The sequence below is a fragment of the Hirundo rustica genome, chromosome 13 (genome assembly GCF_015227805.2).
Source record: "Hirundo rustica isolate bHirRus1 chromosome 13, bHirRus1.pri.v3, whole genome shotgun sequence".
NCBI lineage: Eukaryota > Metazoa > Chordata > Aves > Passeriformes > Hirundinidae > Hirundo > Hirundo rustica.
Genome location: NC_053462.1, coordinates 10,212,379 through 10,218,779, shown reverse-complemented (window position 1 = coordinate 10,218,779; position 6,401 = coordinate 10,212,379).

Genomic DNA, 6,401 nt, shown 5'->3' with positions numbered 1-6,401 from the left:
AAGTTATGCAACATCCCATTTTTCACTGGAGTTTTCCAGCACTGGTTCCTCGATCTGCCCTCTGCCCCTTCCCGAGGCCTGCCGAAGAGCCAGCGTGCACAGGGAAGAGGATGATTCCTTGAGTTTTAGCTTTCATGTTTTTCAGATTCTGTGCTGCTTAGGCGGAGGCATGAAGGGAGATGCGAGAGGATGAGAGTTGAGCTCCACTTCAGCATCAGTAAATCAAAGCCTTAAGTGGGTAACTCAGTTTGAGTTGCTCACAAACTGTTTATTAGTTATTACTACTGAGGAAGGAGATTCCTGCACGCATGGTTTTTCCCCTCTCTGTGCATTTAAGGACAAAGGCACATAGAACATCTACAGAGAATATTCCCCACTGCATTATGGCAAATTGTCAAGAAGCTGTTCTGTTGCTGTTCTGTTCTGTATTTTGATCAATACTGGTATTTTGATGATAACAGACAGGCTTTTTATTTTGCTCGGTGACCATCTGCAATTCATCATTATATCAGCAAGAGAACAGGCATCTTGTAGAATTGCTGGCCTGCAAAAATGTGTCTAACAATTTCATGTGCTTAAACAGTTAAACAGATAATGGTACACTATGACACAGCTAATAATTCATATTCTATGCAGAACTGGTATTTAAAAAACAGGCTAGTACGTTGTCCATCTGTGTGTTTCTATTCTGGTGCTGTTGTCAGAGTAACCATGACACTTTACGCCAACTACTATCTCTTCTTCTGAGTCTAACAAGATCTGGATGACAAATGGATACTGATTTACTTTAATAAATCTGCCAGTTTTGTGATCTGTAATGAGCTATGGGTGTGTACATTACACTGTATTTTGGGCATGGAAGAAGTGTTTAATTTGAATTACAAGTGCGTAGCTGCTCCCAGGATCAGATTCCACAGGGGCATGTCCACATACTAATCCTTCTCCTTGTGTTCCCCAGGAAAACACAGCAGGTTTTATTCTGTCTGCAGCTGGAAATAAAAATGGGCCAAGGAGAAAGGGATACAATTTGCTCTGAATAAAAGGAAATTGTTCTCTCAAAAGTGTATGCTTGGTTTGATGTCCTCTGCCTTGATGGTTATTTAAAGATATTGTGGAAACATTTTTTTACACTAAACACGTATTCTGCAGTCCAGTGGGACTATGGGAGTTAGAAATACCTACCCTGAAAAGCTGTGGAAGGATGGAGGGGGGCGGGGGGGGAGGGTAGGATTTCAGCTTAGGATATTTCAGGGGGGGTTAGGGTATCAGTGAAAACTTCTTAGGTAATCTTTATTGGCAACTTCAGTAGTTCCCAGTCTTTACCAGTAGCTTTAATATGTTACCAAAGCTGAAAACATGATCTATTCTCAAATTTCAACATAGAGAAAACTAGATTTTGTTCATATATGTGATTTCTAATGCCAGGCAGAAGAAATGTAGGCTATAAAGATATTCAGAAGAATGTCTTCAAAAGAAGAATGACTTCAAAACCTAAAGGATCCTTCTCTTTTTTTCCAGTTCTAAATATCAAGTTCCTAATTTGCAATGAACAATATAACCCTACGCATAACCAATGAAAGATACTAAAGATCTGTACCAAGAATTATATCCTTTCTATACTACCATAATTCTTCCCATCAGAGAGAAGAGCAACACCACTCGCAGAAACATCCCTTTCCCAACTAAAACATCAGCATGGAATAAAATTTGTAACTCAATTCAGGCATTCCTAAAAGTATTAAGGAATGGAGATGCTTAATGCAGGCATTGAGGATATTAGTTAGAAAGTGGAAACTGAATCTAAATAACAACTAGCACAGAAAATAAACTGCTTGAACAATACTATGCATATATTGAAATCTTCTTCATGGGAATAATGAAATTATCCTTTCCTTCCCTCTGCAGTTTTCCACCACTTACACACACTTCTAAACACTAATGATTTCACTCACAAGGAAAGAAATCCAAATTATGGTCAATTCCAAGGCTGTTCTCCTAATTCTAACATTGCATTAAGTGATAATTTATGGTTTTTCATAATAATCAGCCTCTTGGCTTTTCAGTAAACTTATCCCAAACAACCTGCTTTTTCCAATTCCTTTCCCCGTATTTCCTTATGCAATTAAATTTGCTCTTCCAATAGCTTTACTTTGAAATATTGTCTAATTCTGTTAATTTTGCACAAAATGCCATAAACAGAAGATAGTTCCTTCCTAAGCAGGCAGATGTGGAAGGGTGGCTATCAGCATTAGGTATTTTAGAGAAACATTGCATAATTTTTAGAGGACTAAGACTGCAAAAGCGACTGGACTCTGCTTATCAAACAGTTAGGTCACACAAGAATCAGGACAGAGGGGATTTGGGGTTCATTGATCAATACACAAACTTCAAATGGATGAAGGAATTTTTAACATGTATTAATTTCTAAGAACTAAGAAAGAACACTGACCCAAATGCTGCACATATTTTAAAGAAATTTAGTAGCCGGTAGATAATAGGACAGAATAAAGCAGGTGATGAGGAAAAGGAAGTAGCTTAACCAATAAATTCTTTCAGTGCCTCATATTTTCACAATTTTTTGGCTGGAGTCTGGAACAAAACAGCAAAATAACTCTGTGAAACCTGTTGATTAAATGAGTACAGGAAACACTGTTGCTGAAACCTGCAGTCTCTGTGAGACAGGCACACATGGTGGTGATAGGGACAACAGCCTGGTGGGACCTCTATCTCCTGGCAAGCGACTGATCCAAAACATACAAAGGACAGCATTTAAGAATTATTTATTGATACAAGCACATGTTTAGCAACTTTTCCCCATGTACCAGCAGCCTTATCTGAACACCAGTAAATATTAATTTCTGCAATGAAGAGATACCCTAGTTCACTGAATATTATGCAGCAGAGAGAATAACTAATTTAAATGTGTTTTCAAGGTAATTTTTAAACTAGTTGAATGAAACTAGTGAAAGCCTTACTCATACACCATTATGCAGCAAGGCCCCATTAGCATGCCTTAATGAAGCACTGTAAACCTTACTTTTGAATTACATTGTTAAGCTTGTGTCACGCCTTCAAAGGCTTTGGGTTCAGTTTTAATATTCCCTGGTGGTAGAGACTGCAAGGGTAAATGTGGGTAACTGCATTTAAACGGGTATTTCTTTCACTGTTAATCTGCAGCTTCAGCTCATGTTGAGTCATAACCTTCAAACTTGCATGTATTAGATCAATTTTTTAAAAACAGATTTCTGACTAGAATAAATGCCGTTGTTTTGTCAGGCCTATGAATCCATAACAACACACAGGTCACTAATTACTAGTTACTAGGGCAGTCTTCATTCACCTTTAGACACAGTTAAGTTATGTAAAATGTACACTTATTTCTTAAGTACCAGCAAAATCAGATGCATGTAAATACACTATTATATATAAAATAAAAATAATCTTCTTCTAACTCTTTGATGAAGAAATATGAAATTAATTAGTCATCCACTTGTACAGGCCAATGTCAGCTTTTAAAACACATTAATCTCTCCCAGTGGTTTAAATTCAGATTTTAAGTCCATTTTTAAAATTTTCAGTAAGCCAGAGCAATCATACAAATTTCAGTTTAAAAGAATGGCTTATTTCCTTGCACATTATTTAAGATGAAGGTCTAAATATATACATATATATTAAAATATATATATTAAAACAGTAAAAGGCATAATTCAACTCTTTATTTGCCTCTGAATTAGGATGGTCCCTTAGTAATAATCACCTTGGTTTTGTTCACTTTGGATTCATATGCAAATATTAGAGGAAACATAAAATTTGTTAGAATATTCTTCCTATTTACATTGTTTTAATAACAACAACAAAAAAATTAAAGGTTCACTGAAAAAAGTAGTTTCAACGCAGTTTTGTGGCCTTGATTTCATGAGTAATTCATTGTAGAGGTCTCTATAGACACCTCAAAACTGTTGTTCTTGTCTAGCCATTACTACTCTCTTGCATTTAAACTAGGTTAAGAGAACTTCCATTTAAACTGAGGTTTGGGGTATCATTTTAGGATATTGGTCATGCTAATGGGATGCACATAAGCAGGATGTATGGAACAAGTGACAAGCACAAGGTGTTCAGTAGCCATACTGCAAGGCTCAATAGGCTGTGTTCAGGCAGTGCAGAGGCCAAAGCAGACTGTGCTATGGGTGCCCTGTACATCTCATTCTCCCTGAAAGGACACAGGTTTTAGTTATGAACTTGTTCATCTCTAAGTTCCCAGCTGAAGAAGAGAGCTGTAGTTCAAGTATCAAGCACCTCAAGCTGGGAGCTTTTTTGGCACAAGAGCACATACTAGTAACATCCCTGTCTACTCAAAGTGTTTTCACTATTTTGTTTCATCTTTCCATTCTCTACATAAGAGCAGGAGTAAAAGTATTAATGGAAACCTGGTATAGCCATGATGACCTTCTGGCATCTCAGTTTGCAGGATCCAACAAACTGTTACCCAAACTTCCTCAGGCAAAGGAATTCTTCATGACCTTTCACTCCAACCTGCCCATATCCTGGAATCTGAATATCAGCTGGATCTAGTTAGTTTCCCTGAAGTTTTGGCAGTGAAGTGGACCAAAGGCAGATATCCTTTTACTACTGCTATTTTGTATTAATGCTAGGGTTTATTTGGTTTTTATTCCAGTGGGTGCAGCAAGCCTTGGCATTTAGAACATCTGCAACCTCACATATAGCAGAAAAAAAAATCCCTCTTGTCTTTCAAATATAAATGTGACATCAGACTGCAACTGCTGAAACCAGAGCTACCTTTGTGGGTGGCTCTGTACTTTCTGAAAACAGCTCTGTAAGGCACTGCAGGAAGAAGATACTGCCGTTCATTAAAGTTCTACCGGCAATCTGTGTCTCAAAGTCCCAGCTTAGTCATGCATTTGAGTGCCTAATTTCCTCCATATACCAATTACGCACATATTATGGGTGTTTTCCAGCTGATATCAAAGCTGTCATGTGCACTGAAGATAAGAAACGTCAACATGAGCACTTTCTGCTCCCTGCTCCTTCCTTGTTAGTGTGCACCACATTGCCTCTCCGTGGCTGAATCTCCCTCACTTCCATACCTCATTTTTTCTGTAATTCCTGATCAGCCTGTCAGCTCTCCAGCACCTTCCCTGCAGTAGGAAAAGTTAAGCCATAACAAATGGACTTTATGCTTTTACATAGCAAAGTACAAAACTGGCTCAGAGCTCTGTGTGATGAAAAGTTTAAGTAACTCCACAGCCTAAGGCTTTTTTGAGGAAACAACTGTCCAACAGGACAGTTCTTAGACAGGACCTATTCTGTACAGGATGAGAAACCTTTTACATAGACACTGTGACCACATGAATATTAGCAGGAAAATTACTGGTGTAAGTACCTTGGGCCTTCTGTGTCAGACAAATCACTCTGTGTGAAGGAAGGACAGTTTATCTGCAGAAGTCCAGGCACCAAACCCTTACAGCATCTCTCTAGGCACTCAGGACTTCACCTTTATAGGTAAGCCGCTAAAATTTTGAATTTCAAGCTTTAACCACAAAGTATCTGGAAGCCTTACAGGAACTCACTCACCAGAGAATATCCTAGCACCACTGTAAAACAGCACTGTTTTCTTCCTGTAGTTCCACAGCGATTATGAAAGGCAGACAAGATTGTTCTTATCTTCAACTGTTGGCTTTTCAGGGCAGCGTCACAGTGCTGACAGCAAAGTAAATCCAAACATGGTCAGGAGCAGCCATTTAATTATCTTTCACTGATAGATTGGGGATTCTTTTTCTAGTGGTACCATATTTAGTAACATATAATGAATTTCATGAACATGGAATTTAACACAGTTGAGTAGTGATTATTCTTGCTGGCATAGTAAGATTAAGGGTATTTATTAATCTCTCTACATTTTTTGTCTATACAGAGTGGAAGCTACAACAGCATCTGATAGTCCAATATGGCAAGAGCACACAAAGGAATAGTACCACGTGTGTGGGTCACAAGTTATCATATCTCAGGCTAACTTGGAGCATAGCATTGACACCCTATAATTGTTATAAAGCAGCTCTGCAGGAGATAAAAAGACATATTAGGTTGTGAAAAAAACAAATACCTTTTCAATATACTGGCCACAGGTGTATGCAGTATTATGGGACAATCAGTAAAGCCTAGAAGGAACGTCAAGGGGTAAGATAGCCAGAACAGAAAATACCTCCCCATCCCAGATTTTTTTTCCCAAGGAAGCAAACAGTGCTAAGACTGTCAGACTAAAACAAAACAAAACAAAACAAAACAAAACAAAACAAAAACAAAAAAAACCAAACAGTTGATCCTGCTCTGCTTGCAAGTTATTTTTCTTCTGACTAAAAAAAGAAAACATAAAATGGCTCAAG